The sequence below is a fragment of the Rana temporaria genome, chromosome 9 (assembly GCF_905171775.1).
Source record: "Rana temporaria chromosome 9, aRanTem1.1, whole genome shotgun sequence".
Classification (NCBI taxonomy): Eukaryota; Metazoa; Chordata; class Amphibia; order Anura; family Ranidae; genus Rana; species Rana temporaria.
Window position 1 is genome coordinate 164857308 of NC_053497.1, and position 20715 is coordinate 164878022.

Below are 20715 nucleotides of genomic sequence, written 5' to 3' on the forward strand. Positions count from 1 at the left end.
AAGAGACCTGTTGCTAGATAGGGAGCGGGGTCTGCGATGATGTGTAGTTTGGGTCTCCATTTCAGACACTGAATGTTGGTCTCTCTTATCAGTCTTAGTACGAAATTCAGCGTACCAATCCGAAACTTCTACTAATGGGATCCCCATCGTGTCGCAAAAAGCTAATAGATCCTCAGGGACTCTAAGGCCGGGTACACACGAACAAACATGTATGGTGAAAACGGTCCGACGGACCGCTTTCACCATACATGTTTGCCAGAGGGCTTCTGTACGATGGTTGTACACACCCTCGTACAGAAGTCCGCGCGTAAACAATACGCGGGGCGTGTCCGCGGTGTCGCCGCGTCGATGACGCGGTGTCGCCGCGACAATGACGCAGCGACGTGGGCGGCCCGCCTTTTAAAATGCTTCCACGCATGCGTCGAAGTCATTCGACGCATGCGAGGGACGGCGGGCGCCTGGACATGTACGGTAGGTCTGTACTGACGACCGTACATGTCCGAGCGGGCAGGATTCCAGCGGACGGTTTTAAAACACGTCCAGGAATATTTGTCTGCTGGGAAAAGGCCCGGCGGGCAAATGTTTGCTGGAATTCGGCCCGCTCGCGCCCACACACGACCGAACATGTATGCTGAAACTGGCCCGCGGACCAGTTTCAGCAGACATGTTTGGTCGTGAGTATGGGGCCTAAGAAGTGCAGAGCGACCTTGATTGGTAGCCAGCAATCCAAAGGGGAATTTCCACTTGTAAATTATGTCTTTCGCCCGTAGTATATCCAAAAGCGGTCTCAAGTCTCTCCTATGCTGCAGAGTGATATTAGACAGATCTTGATAAATATGGATTTCCACATCACTATGTATAAGATTACATCTCAGTCTAGCATTCCTAAGGATGTCCTCTTTTAGCTGGAAATTACATAAGCAGCAAATGACATCCCTAGGAGGGTCAGAAGCCTTTCCCTTTGGTCTAAGCGCGCGGTGGATACGCTCCATCTTAATAGACGTCATGGGTGGTCTGCCCAGCAAGTCATTAAAAATGTCAGACACAGTAGAAGAAAGTTGATCGGTGTCAATTTTTTCAGGTAAACCACTGACCCTTATGTTGTGGCGTCTACTTCGGTTTTCTAAATCTTCTACCTGTCTATGTAAATTCCTCAGGTGGAGAGTATGCGAGTCAACCTTGTTATTGACATGAAGTATTGCAGAGTTTTGCTGTGCAGTTACAATTTCTACCTCCTTCACTCTCAAATTGATGGCGCGTACATCAACGCGCAGTTCAGCTATGGCAGCCGACAAAGTGTCTTTGATGTCAGCAGCTATGGTATGTAGGTCATATAGGCTAGGCTGCTGCTGCGTTAAAACCTGTGACCGCTTACCTGGTTCGTGATATTAGGTGTAGGAACGGAAGTAATTACGGATGAGAAACGTTCCAGTTGTACATCCCAGTTCAGCCATGATGGTTCCGTAGGCCCGAATTTCCAATGCTATGAAGAGGGTTAAATTAGCAGTCCCAGTCCTTGGAAATCGGCAACAACAGGCAGAAGGGTTCCGGGTAAACCACTGACACCGAAAAGAGATTATGAAAGGGGCAAAAGACTGCTCTACTAAGCGGTAAAGTCCGCAGCGGCGGGAGAGCAACACGATCAAGCCACCATCCTCTAGCACAGCCAAGCCACGCCCCCAATTTTAAGGGTTTTTATTCTTGCCATAAATGCAATTTGTTGCAGAACTGTGAATATTAGAAATAGGGGTAGGACTAGTGTGACCAATCTGGACAATTAAATATTTGAGATAGACCATTTTATAACATGCAACTCGTTCTATGTTGTGTACCTTCTGTGGTGCCATGTGGGCTGTACTATGTGGGAAGAACTATACGCTTACTAAGAGTCTGCATAGCTGAAACATGTCGCTAAAATTAGAAAGGTTTTAAACATCCTAGCGTTTGTCTTTACATTTCAAGGATAAAACATGAACAAGACCCATCAGTTTTACAGTTTTGCAGTATTGATTGTATGCAGCCTTCGTGGAGGGGCTCAAATTAGGTTAGGAACCTGTCAAAAGAGAAACAAATGGATTTTCCTTTTAAAAAGTCTGCACCCGAGAGGGTTGAACATTGAACTGGACCTTAAATTGTTTTAGTAATAATTTTTAATTAATAATTTGAATTGATTATTTTTAATAATTTTTTTAATTCTTTAATTTTATAATTATTGTCTTGCTGGGATATACTTACCACATTTCGTTAAGGTAAGATCATATATGCCAGATGTGCCTCTGTCTAATTAGCATTTGATTTTTGTTATTATTGTTAGATCTTACCCACCTAGTTTTAGAATGCAACTTTTTTTTTTTAGATAAGATTCAATAGTTTGTTGATTATTTATTGTAACATTAAGTATATCCTATATGTATGTAATAGGGTATACTCTGGGATGCGTTAGTATTAACTAGCATTTGGTAGGCAAGATGTATGTTAGAATGTTGTTTTCTTGATCCTATTACACAGTGTCATAGCCGGGTATTGCGTTCATGGAGACACGGGCGTCGCGCAGGCGCACTGGAGATCACTCCCGGACTGAGTGATGGGGAGGTTGTTTAGCGCACAGCCAGTCCCAAGGAAGAAGTCCGTATGACGAAACATATCTGGGCGCGGCTGTGCTGCTATTACCTGTGATGTGTAACGTTCAGGATTGACCGTCTGTGAAGGCGATTTCTGGTTTAGGAGAGCGAGCAAGCGAGTGGAGGGTGAGACTAACAGATTATATCCTGGGTCCCACTGTGACCGTGATACACCGCAGTACACCGCTGCAAGCTTTTCTGCTGTGTGAAGTTTTCACCTTTGAAGTTTTTATCTTTGAAGTGGCCTTGATGTATTTGGAGCGATGTGAGTGCAATAGTTGAAGGTTACGTGTGCCTTTTTAATAAATGGTTCACTGACAATATTTCAGGCTATTCTATTTGGTGAATGCAATTCTTATGGAAGTAGAGTCACAGTCACAGCGGTTGTGTGGTGGAAGATTTAATTCAAGTTGATTAGAAGATTGTCTTACATTTGAGTTTAAACACTTGAAAAACGCACAACTTTCTTTGGACTTGATTCTTTGTTTTTGGAGTTTTTTTTTCATCAATTATTCAGATTTTTCACCCATGAATGTTATATAACATCATTTTTTGCTAAGTTACTAATTTGGTGCACTATCATGTGGTGTATTTACTTTAGTATATTTAGTATATTTGGGTAGGTCTTGAACATATTCACTGATATGATCACAGCGCTACTATTTTTTTTAGTTAAAAATACTTTTCAGATCACAATTTTATTCAAGTAGCAGCTTTTAGGTAATTATAGACACATTTACTGTTATTTCTATTGTAGCACTGACCCCGAAGGAGCTGCTGGTTTAATTTGGGCCTGCACTCTACCAATAAACCCCCACTAACTTGGCTCAATCCCCTTGGCACAGCTGTGATGCAATGCAATACAATACAATGTAAGACCATACAAAATACCTGTATTGTAACCCCAGGATCCACTGACTGCACTTGGAGGGAGAAAAACAGTACGCCACAACAACTGGATACTTAACTAGAGATATATTTTACTGTAAATTAGGCAAAAAAGTGATTACAGTAATTGTGCTGTCATCCAACGTTAAGACGACAGCACAATTGATTTCAACATATACATAGGTATATACTGGGAGCTCCCCCTACCTTTATAAGCTATGCGTACTTATAAGTAGTTAGTCCTGGATCTTCTTTTCTTCGCTATCTAAAGTAACTCCTTGAGATTTGTAATCCACAGTTTTGATGAGTCAAATTGAAGTAAAAGTGCTCCTGGTGTAACTGCAACAACTATTTTCAAATCGATTGAAACGTCAAAGTAGATAGGCCTCAAGCCTTCTCAGTGTCAGTTTCTCTGCTCCTCTGTGGAACTATAAATCCCAGTGAGGCCTGTATATGAGTCTAACTGCGTGTGGAACTTAGCAAACTGTGGGTCGTGACCCGCTCACCCACTGGATCGGAGCTCCGGATAGTAACTTTTGTCCTGTGACTGCAACTTGCTTCTTCGTCAGCTCCGTTCAGCTTCGCTGGATGGATCCGGTCCTCCGATGCTCGGATGAGTGTCTCTCGGTCTCTGCAATCCGGCCACGGTCCCTCGGGCACCCTCAGATCACTTCCCCTAACAACCGGGATTGTTTTCCCCTGTGTGTCCTCGTCTCCAAGGAAACCAAAAAACTAAACAAAACATCTCTCTGCATTACCAGTATTTGGTCACTAGATGGCTCCAAATACTTAAACATAGCAATGTCCATAGACGTTGTATTAAAGTATGCAAACACACATCAATATACAAGAATGTCAGCGCTACACACTCCCCCTACTTTATCTCTTTGGTCCTCCAAAGAGGTTCAAATTGCTAACTCTATTCTGTATTTTAGCCTCTATATGGTCATACAATACAGACAGAGGTGCTTCCCACCAATTTTCATATGATGGGGAGCTATCCTGTTCACTAACAGCTGATACTACCGTGTCTGGTACAGATGTGCCAAGGGGTGAGGTGGGATTGACCCTTACTGATTTAAAAGTAGAGGGACCAGACAGTTCAAGGTTTCTTTTGCTGACAAACTGAGATGCTTCAGAGCATTCGCCCAATGTATCATAAGTCAGTCTTCGTGGTGGGCGAATGTCTCTCTTTGCACTTTCGGGGTATCCATTCCTTTTTGACAAATGTCGTCATCCCTCCTCTCAGTGACTAAAGATGGAGAGTAAATAAGAGTACTGGGCTCTTCTGCAAGATGAGTTGCCGGCACAAATTCTGGGGCCTCTGCCCTGAGAGTTCCATTATTATCCTCCTCTACTACTGAAGAGATATCAGCATCTGTTTCTGAAGTTTCCGGAGGCCACAGACAACTCATCTCCACTTCCTCATCTTCATCTGTAGAGGGTGCAAGCTGAGATCTGGTTATTGGCCTACACACATCGGTGGATGTGGATGGGAATTCCTCCTCTGTGCTTATCCTGACTGCCTCTGTGAGAGGTAAAAGGTGATTCCGATGCCAGGTTTTTATTGGCCCAGTGTTTCCTTCTGGCTTGATTTCATACACTGGGAGCCCTGGAAGCTTCCTACACACAACATAAGGCTGTGATCTCCAACGATCAGCCAACTTATGCTTGCCTGGGATGCCTAGATTCCTCAGCAAAACCCGGTCACCTGGTTGAAGATCCTGAACTCTTACTTTCAGGTCAAAGTTTCTCTTGTTCCTGTTGACTCTGGAGTTCGAGGTGGCTTGAGCCTGCTCGTAAGCTATCTTCAGGCTCATCCGCAGCCTGTCCACATACCCTCTATGGGAGGTCTCTGATGTGTGATCCAAGGAGGAACCAAAAGCCAGGTCCACTGGTAATCGGGCTTCACGGCCGAACATCAATCTGTAAGGTGAATACCCAGTGGCGTCACTTTTGGTACTGTTGTAGGCATGAACCAGTGCAGTAATGTGTTTACTCCAATGGGGTTTCTGTTCTGCAGTCAACGTCCCCAACATATTCAGGAGAGTCCTATTGAACCTTTCCGGTTGAGGGTCCCCTTGTGGGTGATAAGGAGTAGTCCTGGACTTTTGTATGCCTAGTAGATCCAACAGTCTTTTTATCAATTTGCTCTCAAAGTTCCTTCTTTAGTCCGAATGTATCCGTTGAGGTAAGCCATAATGGAAGAAGAACTTTTCCACGAGAGTCTTTGCTACTGTGGTTGCTTGCTGGTTTCTAGTAGGAAATGCTTGGGCATAACGGGTAACATGATCTGTTACCACCAAGATGTCCCCCTGCCCACTCATATCGGATTCCAAACAAAGAAAGTCTATGCAGACCAGGTCCATTGGTCCCTGGCTCTTCAAATGGCCCATTGGGGCAGTCCTCTGGGGCAATGTCTTTTTTTGTATACACCAGAGGCAGGAATGACAGTAATTCTCCACTTCTTTCCTCATGTGAGGCCAGTAGAACCTGTCCCTTACTAGTTGGAAAGTCCTCTCGGCTCCCAAGTGACCATGATGATCGTGTAAAGCAATCAGTACCCTCTCTCTGTGCTTTTCCGGCAGGAGCAGCTGCCACTTCGCTTTTGGATCATCAGAGGGGCCCCTTCGGTAGACCACCCCTTGTTGCAACTGCAACCGATCCCATTCTTTCAGTATCAGCCGGGCTTCCTTCTTGGGGCTCTTCTGTAGCACATTAGACTGTTTATGTTCCAATGCCTTCAGCACCAGCCCACACAGTGGATCTTTCTCCTGATCTCTCCTGAGATCCTTTTTGGATCGCTTAGGGAGACCCTCTTGTACAACCTGGGAGACGTTGCAATAGCACCTGGGTACTCCCGCTGAGGATACTCCCACTTCTTCAGCTCTGGTCCCACCTCTCCCGTGTAGACTTGTCCCTTCACAAAGGGCTCTTACCCCCTCTGGAGTAAGTTGAGTCCAGTCTTCTAATTGATTTTGGGGGTCATGAGGCCTTCTTGATAGAGCATCTGCATCTCGATTACCAACCCCTGGTCTGTACTTCAGGCTGAAGGTAAATGCAGAGAGAGCAGCTAGCCACCTGTGACCGGTGGCGTCCAGCTTTGCAGTGGTGAGCAGGTATGTGAGGGGGTTGTTGTCCGTCTTTACCACAAATTCAGCCCCGTAAAGGTAGTCCTTCAACTTGTCTACCACTGCCCACTTCAGAGCCAGAAATTTAAGCTTCTGAGTCGGATAGTTTCTTTCGGCAGGAATCAAACTTCTGCTCACATAAGCGATCGTCCGCAGATGCCCTTCATGCTCTTGATAGAGCACTCCTCCCAGTCCGTCACGGCTGGCATCCACATGCAACTCGTATGGTTTGGCAGGGTCTGCATAGGCTAAAACTGGGGTAGTGGCACTGGTAAGGCTCCACTTCAATTGTCTGAAAGCTTCCTCGCATTCTGGAGTCCACTGGTCCTGGATGGACTCTTTCTTCTTTCTGGGCCCTTCTTTTGGCTTCCTTGACTGATCTGGGCTTACACTAACTTCTTCCTGTTTCTTCAGGAGCTCAGTGAGTGGGTGGGCTATTTTAGCGAACCCTTTCACGAACCTTCTATAGTACGAGCAGAAGCCTAAGAATGACCTGAGTTCAGTCACGTTGGTGGGCCTTTGCCAAGAAGTGACAGCTTCTAACTTCTTGGGATCGGTTGCAACTCCCTCTTCAGACACAATGTGTCCCAGGTAATTCACTGAGGGCTGGTAGAACTGCCATTTTTCCATAGAGAGCTTCAGACCTTCATCATGAAGTCTCTTCAGGACCTTCTCCAGGCTTTCTTCGTGCTCTTTCAACGTTCTTCCAAATACTATGACCTCATCCAGGTAAACTAGTACTTCAAGTAGGTTCATGTCACCCACTGTCTTTTCCATCAACCTCTGGAAAGTTGCTGGGGCCCCAGACAGGCCTTGCGGCATCCGGTGGAACTCAAAGAATCCGACTGGGGTGATAAAAGCGGTCTTCTCTTTGTCTTCAGGGCACATGGGGATCTGATAATACCCACTCTTTAAGTCCAGCACACTGAACCACTTCGCTCCCGACAGGCTCTGCAGAGCATCCTCTATCCGAGGTGTGGTTTACTGGTCAGGAATGGTCCTCCGGTTCAGGGTCCTGTAATCGATACATAGGCGTAGGGACCGGTTCCTCTTCCTGACCACCACTATTGGGGAGGCATAAGGACTCCTGGACTCCCGGATAATGCCTGTCCTCTTGAGTTCAGCCAGTTGTTCCCTCAAATCTTCCAGATCTCCCAATGGGATTCGCCTAACCCTTTCACGAAACGGCTTGTCTTCCTCCAGTCGAATTCGGTGGGTGGCACTCTTCGCCAAACCCACATCAAATTCACTTTTTGAGAAAGCTGCCCTCCATCTCAGAAGTTGGGCTTTAGCTCTTTCTCTCCATGCAGGAGTAAGAGGCGTATTCTTTGGGCAGAATTCTTCTACAGGGATTTCTGCTGCTGGTCCTTCCGTCGAACCACATGCTGCGACTGGAGTTGCTGGGCTGACCTGTCCTAGCAGTAGTCTGGCTAGCACCCTCACTGGCACAGCTGCTGTGTTGCGGACACTGACTGGAACTTTGCTGTGAGTCCTCTTCAATGCCCTGGTGGGCAATACTTCAGGGATAAGTTTTAACCCCTTTTTTTCTTCCTGGCTTGTATTTTCAAGGACAATGAAAGGACCTGTTTTTTTCCAGCTTAACTTGACGGAGGCTCTCAGGCAGACTACTTCACCTGGCTGTACTAACCTATTTTCCCTATCCAGGAGCCAGATTTTTCACACTCCCTCTTCAGGAGCCTCTTCCTCCTGTCCACGGTCTCGGTATGTCTGGGCCAACATTGGATGTATTTTAGTGGGGGGGGGGGTCCCCTTCTGCAGCACAAGAGGTGCAAGTAGCCTCCTCACTAAGTCAGTGTTCGTCCCAATGATGAGGGAATTTTTGTCAGCCCCTGGGGGACCAGGGCATCCTATGGCCAAGGTGTCAAAAGTCTCAGCCTCTCCTTCTATACTTGGGTCGAAGATGAGTCTGACCGGCAGGTAACCATCATATGGGAAGTTCTGAGTGCCTAATCCCCATATCTCTAGTTCCTCCAATTTCTGTAACGGCAGGTGCTTGAAATGTCTGTCATAGAAATCCCTGTAGAGCAAGGTTACTTGGGCTCCAGTGTCCAGCAGGGCTTTCGTATAAATCCCCTCTACTTGGATGGGGACAATTGGGGAGGGTCCCACTAGCTTGGGGGGAAATCCACTGATTGCAGTACCTTTGACCTGCCTGGTGGCTTGTATCTTCACCTTTGGTTTTGGGGGTCTCTCTCTTTTCTGTCCTGGCTTGTTGGTGACCCCCAGTGGTCAGGGGCATATGAGTCGGTGTGGAGTTCGCTATTGCAACCGGGCGCCCAGTTGACTCCTTCACTGGGGCCCTCTGAAGTTTTCCCCCGGTTGTTTGGATTTTGTTTCAGTTACTGGGCTTGGGCACACTCGCCTGAGATGTCCTACTCCTCCACATTTGAAGCAGACTCTCTGTGTTTGTTTCATAGGGCGGTTAATGGTAGGAGTCTCTGGAGCATTGAGTGGCAGGACTTCTGTCTGGGGTTTCACCAGACAAGTCATCAACATGGTCATCATCTCCAGTATTTCTTTCTGGGTCTGGAACAGCTTCTCCAGTCCAGTCTGACCTACGGGTAGGTGGTGAATAGGTGAAAGCCATGATCCCTGTTCAGCGCTAGGGATGAGCTTCGAGTTCGAGTCAAACTCATGTTCGACTCGAACATTGCCTGTTCGCCTGTTCGGCGAACAACGAACAATTAGGGGTGTTCGCGGCAAATTCGAAAAGCCGCGGAACACCCTGATAAAGTCTATGGTGAAACAAAAAAAATGTAATATTACTTAAAATTTCGTACCTAGGGGGGTGTAAAGTCAGCATGTGAAAAAGCGCATGTTTCCCGTACATAGAACTGTCCCTGCACAAAGTGTCATTTCTGAAAGAAAAAAAGGCATTTAAAATCAGCTTTGCGGCTCTAATGAATTGTCGGCTCTGGCAATTCAGAGATGATTCATTCATAAAAAATAAAAATAAAAAAGCTGGGGGTCCCCTCGTACGTCACCGGGAAAGCCCGGTCTTTCCTGGTCTTTCCCAGTGACGTACGAGGGTGCGTCAGAGGGGGCGGGGTCACGTGACAGGTGGCCGCTTCCCCTATATAAGAAATGTCACAGCTCCAGCGCGTCATTCCGCTGGGCTGTGTCCAGCGGAGAGTGGAGCTCGCCTGCTGCGCTCTGGACGGATGGATCTTCTCATTGCTGGACCGCTGATCACCCATCGCTGGAGAGATCATCCGTCGCTGGATAGAAGAGTGGATTCACATCGCTGGATTTTTTTTTTTTAATAAATGATTTTTTCTACGGTGTCTGTGTGTGTTTTTTTTTAACTATTTACACTTCCTTCGTGAAATTGTAGAGGTACAGTGTACCCCATTACCAATTCACATAGGGGGGGCCAGGATCTGGGGGTCCCCTTTGTTAAAGGGGTCTTCCAGATTCTGATAAGCCCCCCGCCCGCAGACCCCCACAACCACCGGGCAAGGGTTGTGGGGATGAGGCCCTTGTCCCCATCAACATGGGGACATCCTCCTCATGTTGAGGGCATGTGGCCTGGTGCGGTTCAGGAGAGGGGGGGCCGCACTCTGTCCCCCCCCTATTTTCTGCGGCCGCCCAGGTTAACGTGCTCGGATAAGGGTCTGGTGTGGATTTTTGGGGGAACTCCAACTTTTTTTGCATTGATACATGTTTCCTGGGACAGGACCCAGGTCCCCAAACACTTTTTAGGACAATAAATTGCATATTAGCCTTTAAAATTAACACTTTAGATTTCAAATGTTCGAGTTCCATAGACTTTAATAGGGTTCTAAAGTTCACACGAACATTTGGTGTGTTCGCAAGTTCTGATGCGAACCGAACAGGGGGGTGTTCGGCTCATCCTTATTCAGCGCTTGCTGCCAGTACATTAAGTTCCTGAGTGTCTGAGGGAACACCTATCTGCTGTATTTTAGCACTTGTGGTGCTAGGAGGTTGAAGTTTCCTCTGTTTTTGGTCCCTGTCAATCTCCATCTTATCCGCTTCATTCACTTTCTCAATGTGGACCTCATCCGGAGTTGAGGGATCTTCCAAATACTGCTTCAGTTGTAGCTTGATATAGTCACTCCTCAATCCCATAGTTACAGATCTCCTAAATTTCCTCTTAACTAGCTCGGCTCCAAAATGCTCTCCATTTCCTTCTTCCTTTGATGTGAACAGCAGGCGGTCCTTGAGCTCAATGGCCCGAAATAGGAAGTTCTGAGGAGTCTCACTACTATCCTGTGTCATATTTATCAGTCGATGAAACAGCTCAGTGGCATCTTCCTTCTCATAATAGCTTTTCAGTATCCTCTTTAGCTGGTTCAAGGTCAATCCACTCTTCCTCTCCAACAAGCCCCTAACACTTGAACCTGGGCTGATGGCATGGATTACAGCCTCTCTAATTTCCGATTCCAGATATCCTTTCTGTAGCCCCAACTCTATTTGGTGTAGGAGGCTGGTGTAGGACAGTTTGTCCTTCTGCCCTCTTTCTCCTATCTGGCCGTCAATGTGGAAATCCTTCTGGATGGTTACTTCCTGCAAGCGGCCCTGGGTGCGTTTCTTCAGTACCTTCCCAGTTTTGGGCGTTATCTGGCCATCTTTCTGGTCCTCCAAAACGACACGTAACCCATTAATGCGTTCAGCTATCATACTGGAGGTCTCCTGAAACCTCTCCTGTATGTTACAGTACTGTTGCTTCAGATCAGCCAGCTGTCGTTCTGCCAGTGATTTAACAGCAGCCCCTGCTTTCCTGTCTAAAGGTTCTAACTGCTTTTGACTGGGAGAGCGCCCTTCATGTTTGATGGGGTGTGTCAGGTGGAACTCTGTCTTTTCGGACAATTTTATACTGGCACCGTGGAAGTTTTCAGGGACATCCCGTCCCCACTCTATCAGTGCATAGGTGCAGTCCGTCCCAGGATCTGGTTTCACTGCGACCACGTAAGCCTTTCTGTCCGGGGACAATGCTTGTACCACCTCTTTAATTTGTTTCTTTCCCCAGTCGCTCCTTGGAAGTTAAATGGCCACGCTCACTTCTGAGCGCGTGCCTTCTGCTTCGCACCATTGGACTACTTTGATGGGGTCCATGGTAGTGTGAAGGGGCAGGCTTGCATACGAGAGGTCCCGGGTTCAAATCCCGGACGAGCCCCCACGTGTAGCACTGACCCCCGAAGGAGCTGCTGGTTTAATTTGGGCCTGCACTCTACCAATAAACCCCACTAACTTGGCTCAATCCCCTTGGCACAGCTGTGATGCAATGCAATACAATACAATGTAAGACCATACAAAATACCTGTATTGTAACCCCAGGATCCACTGACTGCACTGGGAGGGAGAAAAACAGTACGCCACAACAACTGCATACTTAAAGCGGTTCTCCACCCTAAAGTGAAGTCCCGCTGATCAGAACCCTCCCCCCTCCGGTGTCACATTTGACACCTTTCAGGGGGGAGGGGGGTGCAGATACATGTCTAAAGACAGGTATTTGCACCCACTTCCGGCGCGACATTCAAAAGACGGGCATTGCGTCACATCCCATCGCCCCACCCCCCCCGTTGTGTGCTGGGAACACTCGGCTCCCAGCACACAGCGGGAGCCAATCGGCAGGCGCGACTTGCGCTTGCGCCGTAGGGAACCAGGCAGTGAAGCCGCTGCGCTTCACTTCCTGGTTCTCTCACCATGGATGGAGGGGGGAGCAGCAGGGTGACGAGCGATCGCTCGTGCTCTGCTGCGGACGCCGCTGGACTCCAGGACAGATAAGTGTCCTAATATTAAAAGTCAGCAGCTGCAGTATTTGTAGCTGCTGGCTTTAAATATTTTTTTTGGGCGGAACATCCGCTTTAACCAGAGATATATTTTACTGTAAATTAGGCAAAAAAGTGATTACAGTAATTGTGCTGTCATCCCAACGTAAGACGACAGCACAATTGATTTCAACATAAACTTTTTGAAAACAGTATACATATTGTGACGAGACCCTTGCTCGCCCAGGTCCTGCTCTCCCGACACTCCTCTGCTTCTATTGGATCAGATTGCAGATTGCAACATCTGATGGTCCAGTCATCCAAGGTTCCGGGATCCGACCTACAGCTATGTGCCGATCGGACCCATCAAGAACACACACCAGACGAGCTGTATGTATGTTCAAACAGGACTCTCTTTAATGCCAGCATTCAGCTGGTTATATACAGTTTACAAGCTAATCATCAATCAAAGAACAATGAAATCTCCACCCCCTTTTCACACACTGGGGCTTCCGTACAGATTATAGGTAGACACTCTGATGCCGACCCTGACAAGACACATTTCTTTAGATAATGACATCAGTGAAGTTAATTACTAATTGTAACAGAATACAGAATAACAGAATAACAACGAAGCAATCAGAATAATTAACATGAGCCAATTATCTAATCATTTAGCCTGACGAGGTGAATAGGCGTCTCGTCTGCAATTCCCCACGATACAATACACATCTCTTAAGGTCTTCTTCACACACACAATAGATCAATTAACCTTTAGAATAGAGAGCTGGCTGGTGGTAGAACATTAGCATTTCAACAGTCTGTTATGCAGAGGAATGAGTCACTCTGGCCCACATGAAATCACCTGTAATATGTCCCATCTCATGTAATACATGAATTATGATTTATTAGCAACCCTCTCCTGTGTAACAGATGTCAAGTAGAAACACTTTAGCATCCCAAGGTCCATGGCATTACTCCCCCTGGGAAACAGTCCAACAGCCGCAGTGGGACCCAAACGGGTCAACTCGAGGATGTTGGAAAAGTAGTCTTAAGGTTCCAGGACTGTCTGCTGGGATGACCCATCTGCCTTCCTGTTTTGAGGCCCTGGCCCATGATCGGACGGCAAGAGGCTCGCATTCAGTCCTCTCCAAAAGCCCCTGTCCCAGCTAGGCCTGTCACACATCTCCCCCTTTGGCAGGAGACTAACACTGGGAGAGACCCCAATTCCGGTACCCACCCAGTATCCCAGATACCTTGTCCCAAACAGAGCATTACTCACCCCGCCATCCTCTGCCTCTCTCAGAGAACACGCCTGCCGCTGGGGAGAGGCCTGGACTGGCCCTTCTCCCTGGAGTCCTTTCAGCCGCTGGAGAGAAGACAGGGTGGCTGGGCTCAGTCCATCATGCTGTTGGGTATCTGGGCCAACTGGCCACCATTCCTGGGGTATACCAGTGGAGACTGAAGCCCCGTCCACTGGTGCTAGGTGAAAATCCCCTGGTGCTTGCAAAGCAAAGCCGACATCCTCCTGTCTCAGTGCTGCACCATTTTCTGAGGTTGTGTCAGTGAAGATCGAAGTTCCATCCACTACCACAGGCACCCCCTCTTCTGTTAGTTGAGAGCAGAGGCCCGGGGCACTCTGCTCTGTTGCCAGCTCTTCTGCTGGGCTGCTGTGAGTGGAGACCACAGTCCCATCCACCGATATCCGCTCAAGCTGTAGTCGTGTGCAGCAGCCAGTAGCATCCTGCCCTGCTGCCAGTGATTCAGCTGGGAGTAACAGCTTTACTACCTCAGATTGTTGCTGGGGAGGGGAGCCTACTGCCCCCGCTCCCTGGAACTCCACAGTTGGTTCCGGTGCTGGGCAGAGATTGCTAGCACTCTGCCCTGTTGCCAGCACTTCTGCTGGGGGCTCATCAGGTTGTTCTTCCTCAGCAGAAAAATCTATTAAATCCCCTGTCTCTGCACTTGGTGTCTGGGGATAGAGGTTCACCATCTCTTGTCCATGAAACCCAGAATATGCTATAGGTACTGAGCAGAGGTTAGCAGAGCCCGGCCCTGCGGTCAGCACTTCAGCTTTGGGAATGGCAAGCTCCCGATTTTTCACTGCTGATTCATCAGCCAGGATTTCAGCGTTGTCAGCTGATATTTCCTCATAGTCCCAGGCAAAGGGAGCCCCACCCTGCTGCTGAGCGGAGTCTAGCAGCTGTTTGTAGGCGATTTCCAGCTCCCATTCCTGAACGGCCAGGAATTCCAAATCTTCCTGTACCCAGTGCACTTCCGAGACATTCAGTCTTCGCTCTCTGTGCTCCATTATTTCCTCCAAACGCCACTCCCGATCGCTCCCAAAGTCGGGATCACTGGACATCCTCCAATACAACAATCCCAGGCCATCATAGCCAAAGCCTTCCGTGGGGCTGTCATCCGTTGACCACGGGCACTCTTGGACTACATAACACCGGAGGGCTCTGTAGCTCTCGTCCAACCGCATCTCTGCCCGGATCAGCCTGCTTAAATCATGCTGTCCACTCCTGCTTTGGTTGTTCCCCCAATAACAGCATTCGTACTTCATACTGTGACCAGTACCTTACATGGATGGAGGGGAGAGCTTTTCCCTGGTGTCGTTGCTCACGGGCTAGCGCTTCTTTCCAGAGTTCGCAGCGGATCGAATCAGACCATCCAAGCAGGACCTCCTCTGATACTGGTCCTCTGCGCTGTATCTGCTTCTCTCGCAACCTCCTTCTGAATTCCTCTTCCGTGGTTACTGGTATCTGTACCTCTCCTCTTCTTTCCTTTTGGTGCTGCTTCTTTAGACGTTGTCACCGATTGCCATATTTCTGCAATTCTCAGCTCATGTTGCCGCTCTCGTTCTCTCTGTTGCCGCTCTCGTTCTCTCTGTTCCTGCAGCTGGATGTCTCTAATGGTATTCTGTATGGCGGTCTCTGATGGGTTAGCACCATATAATGCCAACCGCTGTTGAACTCGCTGCTGGAACAAGTCTTCAACTGACCGGGGTCCTGCATCACCATCCCTCTGATCCATCTCGGCTAGCGCAATGATCAGGGTGGCCTTGTTCTTCCCACCGAACCCTCCACGGCTCTCAAGCAAGTCTTTTAGCATGGTTCTCCTCCAGGCTGCATAGCTGGTCATTCATGGTGGTGGTTTGGAGTTGTCCAAGTAACTGGAGAGCAAATCCCACCGCTGCCAACCAATGTGACGAGACCCTTGCTCGCCCAGGTCCTGCTCTCCCGACACTCCTCTGCTTCTATTGGATCAGATTGCAGATTGCAACATCTGATGGTCCAGTCATCCAAGGTTCCGGGATCCGACCTACAGCTATGTGCCGATCGAACCCATCAAGAACACACACCAGACGAGCTGTATGTATGTTCAAACAGGACTCTCTTTATTGCCAGCATTCAGCTGGTTATATACAGTTATATACAATCAAAGAACAATGAAATCTCCACCCCCCTTTTCACACACTGGGGCTTCCATACAGATTATAGGTAGACACTCTGGTGCCGACCCTGACAAGACACATTTCTTTAGATAATGACATCAGTGAAGTTAATTACTAATTGTAACAGAATACAGAATAACAGAATAACAACAAAGCAATCAGAATAATTAACATGAGCCAATTATCTAATCATTTAGCCTGACAAGGTGAATAGGCGTCTCGTCTGCAATTCCCCACGATACAATACACATCTCTTAAGGTCTTCTTCACACACACAATAGATCAAATTACCTTTAGAATAGAGAGCTGGCTGGTGGTGGAACATTAGCATTTCAACAGTCTGTTATGCAAAGGAATGAGTCACTCTGGCCCACATGAAATCACCTGTAATATGTCCCATCTCATGTAATACATGAATTATGATTTATTAGCAACCCTCTCCCTACTTTATAAGCTATGCGTACTTATAAGTACTTAGTCCTGGATCTTCTTTTCTTCGCTAGCTAAAGTAACTCCTTGAGATTTGTAATCCATTTGATTTGTAATGAGTCAAATTGAAGTGAAAGTGCTCCTGGTGTAACTGCAACAACTATTTTAAAATCGATTGAAACATCAAAGTAGATAGGCCTCAAGCCTTCTCAGTGTCAGTTTCTCTGCTCCTCTGTGGAACTATAAATCCCAGTGAGGCCTGCATATGAGTCTAACTGCGTGTGGTCCTCCGATGCTCGGATGAGTGTCTTTCGGTCTCTGCAATCCGGCCATGGTCCCTCGGGCACCCTCAGATCACTTCCCCCAACAACCGGGATTGTTTTCCCCTGTGTGTCCGCGTCTCCAAGGAAACCAAAAAACTAAACAAAACATCTCTCTGCATTACCAGTATTTGGTCACTAGATGGCTCCAAATACTTAAACATAGCAATGTCCATAGACGTTGTATTAAAGTATGCAAACACACATCAATATACAAGAATGTCAGCGCTACAATATTTTTTGCCATTTATGCGCAGTGGTGGTACAATTAGTCAGGGTGCGTGTGATTTTTTTGACCGGCATTTACACATATATATATAATATATATATATATATATATATATATATATATATATATATATATATAAACAGTATATTCAATGTGATGCACAATGAGAACTTTGGACTTTGTGTGAGGCAGGTGGCAATAGGACCAGGCAGTACATACATAGTGACTTAATGAGTTTATTAACAAAAAGAGGGTATAAAATCGCACTCAATATGAAGAACATTAAAAGCCAATAACTATATGTAATTGTTGCGTAAGGTACAGTAGCCGTGCCGCCCGGAGGGGGTCGCCTCTCCTCCTTATCATGTCAGGCGTGAAGCTGGAGGCTATTTGCGGGTGGATAGGACGCTCCAAGCACGCTCTTTTGTCCATGCCCTTTGCACCATTTTTTATTTTTTTGGTGTTGAAAATGTATACTTTATTTTGCAAGAAAATATACAAAAAACAAATACTTCAACAGGGTACATTTCACTCTGTACCACAACGCAGCACATAAATACACTACATAACAATACAGTTCTAAGCATACAAATAAATTACATTTATCCTGCGGTATGATGCCTAATGTGTAGCGCAGAGTAATAATCCCCCGAAACATTACATCATACATGACGCTGCATTACCCTGAAAGCATTACCTAAAAAAACAAGTCACAAGATATCAAGTCATATGCGGTCAAATTCCATTTCAACGGGTAACGGGTGTGATGGGGGTGGGGAGAAGGGGGGTAGGGAATGGGGAAAAAAGAGTTTACAGGCCCGAAGCTTTATTGAACTGCCAAAAGATACACGGGGGGGGAGAGAAGGAGGGGAGATCTTCAGACCTCCTCTTCCTCCTTAAAAAACATCAAGTTATAGTCTCTGAGCAGACTGTGAGTCAGTCTGCGACAGTCCTCGATGGACATCCTCTCCCGCTGGTGGATGAGGTGATATCTGGTGCACCATAGAGCACCCACCAGGCGCTGTCACTGACCTCCTGTGAATAAGTTCCACAAAATAGTCCGTTCAACACACCTGTCACGTACCTGGTGGGTGAGCCTGACGTGTGGCGGAAGGCCTCTCGTACGGCTCCAGCTCAAGGCCCGCTGATGGTGAGACAGCTGGTGCTGTGCTCAGCGGTGTAAGAGTGCCTAGGATCAGTCGTGAAGTCTGTGCAGGTAGTAGCCAGGAACTCATGGGCAGGAAGCTGGACTTGGCTGGTAGCAGGCGGGTGAGATGTCAGATAGGCTGGCAGACTTGACAGATGGCCGGCTGGGATGCACAGCAGGAAGCAGGGTCAGACAAGCTGGGTAGACAACAGACATGCGGATCAGGTTTAACAGCAGGCAGGAGCGTAGTCAGGTCACAGGCAGGCTTTTGGCAACAGACAGGCAGATCAGGTACAGAACAGAAGGCAGAAGTGTAGTCAGCCATCACATCATCACTTGACGTCATTAATTACCTTTAATGAGATACACACCCACTTTTTGAGTGAGATAAAAAGGTATAAAGCCCTGTACACACGATCGGTCAAACCGATGAGAATGGTCTGATGGATTTTTCCATCGGTTAACAGATGAAGCTGACTGATGGTCCACACCATCAGTTAAAAAAACGATCGTGTCAGAATGCAGTGACGTAAAACACACAACGTGCTGAGAAAAATGAAGTTCAATGCTTCTGAGCATGCGTCGACTAGATTCTGAGCATGTGTGGATTTTTAACCGATGGTCGTGCCTACAAACGATCGTTTTTTTTCTATTGGTTAGGTATCCATCGGTTAAATTTAAATCAAGTTTGATTTTTTTTTTAACCGATGGTTACATAATTGATGGCACCCACACACGATTGGTTTGGTCTGATGAAAACGGTCCATCAGACTGTTCTCATCGGTTTGACCGATCGTGGGTACGCGGCCTTACACATAGCAGTAAAAAAAGGCACTCTCTGAGGAAACTCTCTCTGGAGAATTTTCGGGAGGAAGGAAAGCTGTAGGGATCTCTCTCAGGAGACTGAAGCTGGAAGGAGGAGATCTTCAAACGCAAAGATGTAGCAATGTTGCAAGAAGTCCCTTTCGGCACTTTGCTTCTCAAACAGACAGAACCTGGCAAAGTATAAATCTTTTAGTTTTGAATTGAATTGAATTGTTTTGAATTGAATTGAATTGTTTTTTGCATACACATAACTAAAACCTTTTAAATATATATGGCACAGCAATTTGGAGTTATATTATTTTTAACTGCAGTATAAAATAATTATATTCCAAATATTAAGAGACATACACAGTTTGGTCTGTCTGTATAAAGCTAAAAGCCTATACAATGGTTTTGGTGTGAAGTATGTGTAAAATAGATTCATTCTAAATTTCTTTTTTTTTTGTTTACAAACGGTTTATTGAAAAATAAGTCTCAATACAGATTTAACATACATTGGCAAGAAGTACATAAAAAAAAAATTGTAAATATATATACCTATACATATACACACATAAATTTCAACATAAGCTTTGATCAAATTATCAAGCTGTGCATAATATAAAATTTTTGTTTATGCATTTAAAAGTGTATAAGTGAGGAGATCTGTTTGTTTTGAGAAGGAAACACCGTAACTAAGAAAACAAAATTTGTTTATCTAAAGCCGTGAAGTCACGGAAGGCTATTTTACAAGTTACCAAGTTTTAAATGTACAAGTATCATTTAAGCATAAGAACTGTAAATATATCTTGTAATATAGAGCTTGCATAGAAATGTATGAGAATATTATCTGAACATTAATCACCATTTATCTCTGATTGTAGAAGTATATCATTTATTTGTTTTATCACAAATTATACCTGATTTTAATTTTTCATTGTATCTTTAGTTAATAAATATATATGTTTTAAATATTAATTTGTGTTACTTGTCTTCATACTAGCATGGAGCAAAGAACTTAGGGCCAAATCCACAAATATCGGGCGCAACTTAAATCTTCCGATTTAAGTTACACCGCCGCAAAATTTCTCCCTAAGTGCCCGATCCACAAAGCACTTACCTTGAAATTTGCGGGGGTGCAAGTTAATTGTGTCCGGCGCAAGGCGTGCCAAATCTAATGGGGCGAGTCCCATTTAAATTAGGCACGCTCCCGCGCCTAATAATTGTTTATTTATAGACAGGGACAAGGCCGCGGGGGCCGACATGGTACAATAGTACAAACAGTACATGTGATAGGATAAGTAGAACACAACAATACACGGGATCAATATAACGTTACACACTGCATGATGGATCATGGTAGGCGCCTACCGTGTGGCGCAAGCGTTAAGTGGCGTGTGTGCCCTAGGAGAGCTCCCGGGCTCCGTCACCTGGTAAAACCAGTGGTGGCTCCCAGAGGGTGTCTCCTACTCAGATAGGGAGGCGTGTTTGTTGAGTCGTAGCCCAGTGTCGGGTCCCCACGACCCGCCCCTTCTTTTTCTTTATATGTCAAGAAGGAGAAAGGGAAGGGGGAAAGAGCCCCAGTGTGGGGTAGTAGAAAGTTCCAGGGAAAGGAAACAGGTCTGAAAGAGGGAAGAAAGAGAGAGGGTGTGCAGGGATTGTGGGGGGAGGGGGGGGAGGGTCAGTCAACTTACAGAAAGGCTCACCATAGGGGTAGTCTCTGTACTTTGTGGGCTCGCTCCCTGTTATGTAATTGGACTGGGGCAGGGGGGGATCGCACTGGTATGGTAACGTTCACCCAACAGCCGCGGGCTCTCTCAGTGCCTGGCCCTCAGCTGAATAGATGAAAATATTCCATAGCTGCCAGGTTTCGGTAAATGTTTCCTGCCTGTTGTGTGCTGTGAGGATGAGATCCTCCATGTGCTTTATCTCC

At 46.5% G+C, this 20715-nt stretch overlaps 1 protein-coding gene across 1 annotated transcript in view; it reads left to right on the plus strand.

The window, feature by feature from the left end:
• LOC120914275 (class I histocompatibility antigen, F10 alpha chain-like) overlaps nt 1-20715 on the plus strand; it is a 60486-nt gene that overhangs the window by 23349 nt on the left and 16422 nt on the right. The window lies entirely within an intron of this gene.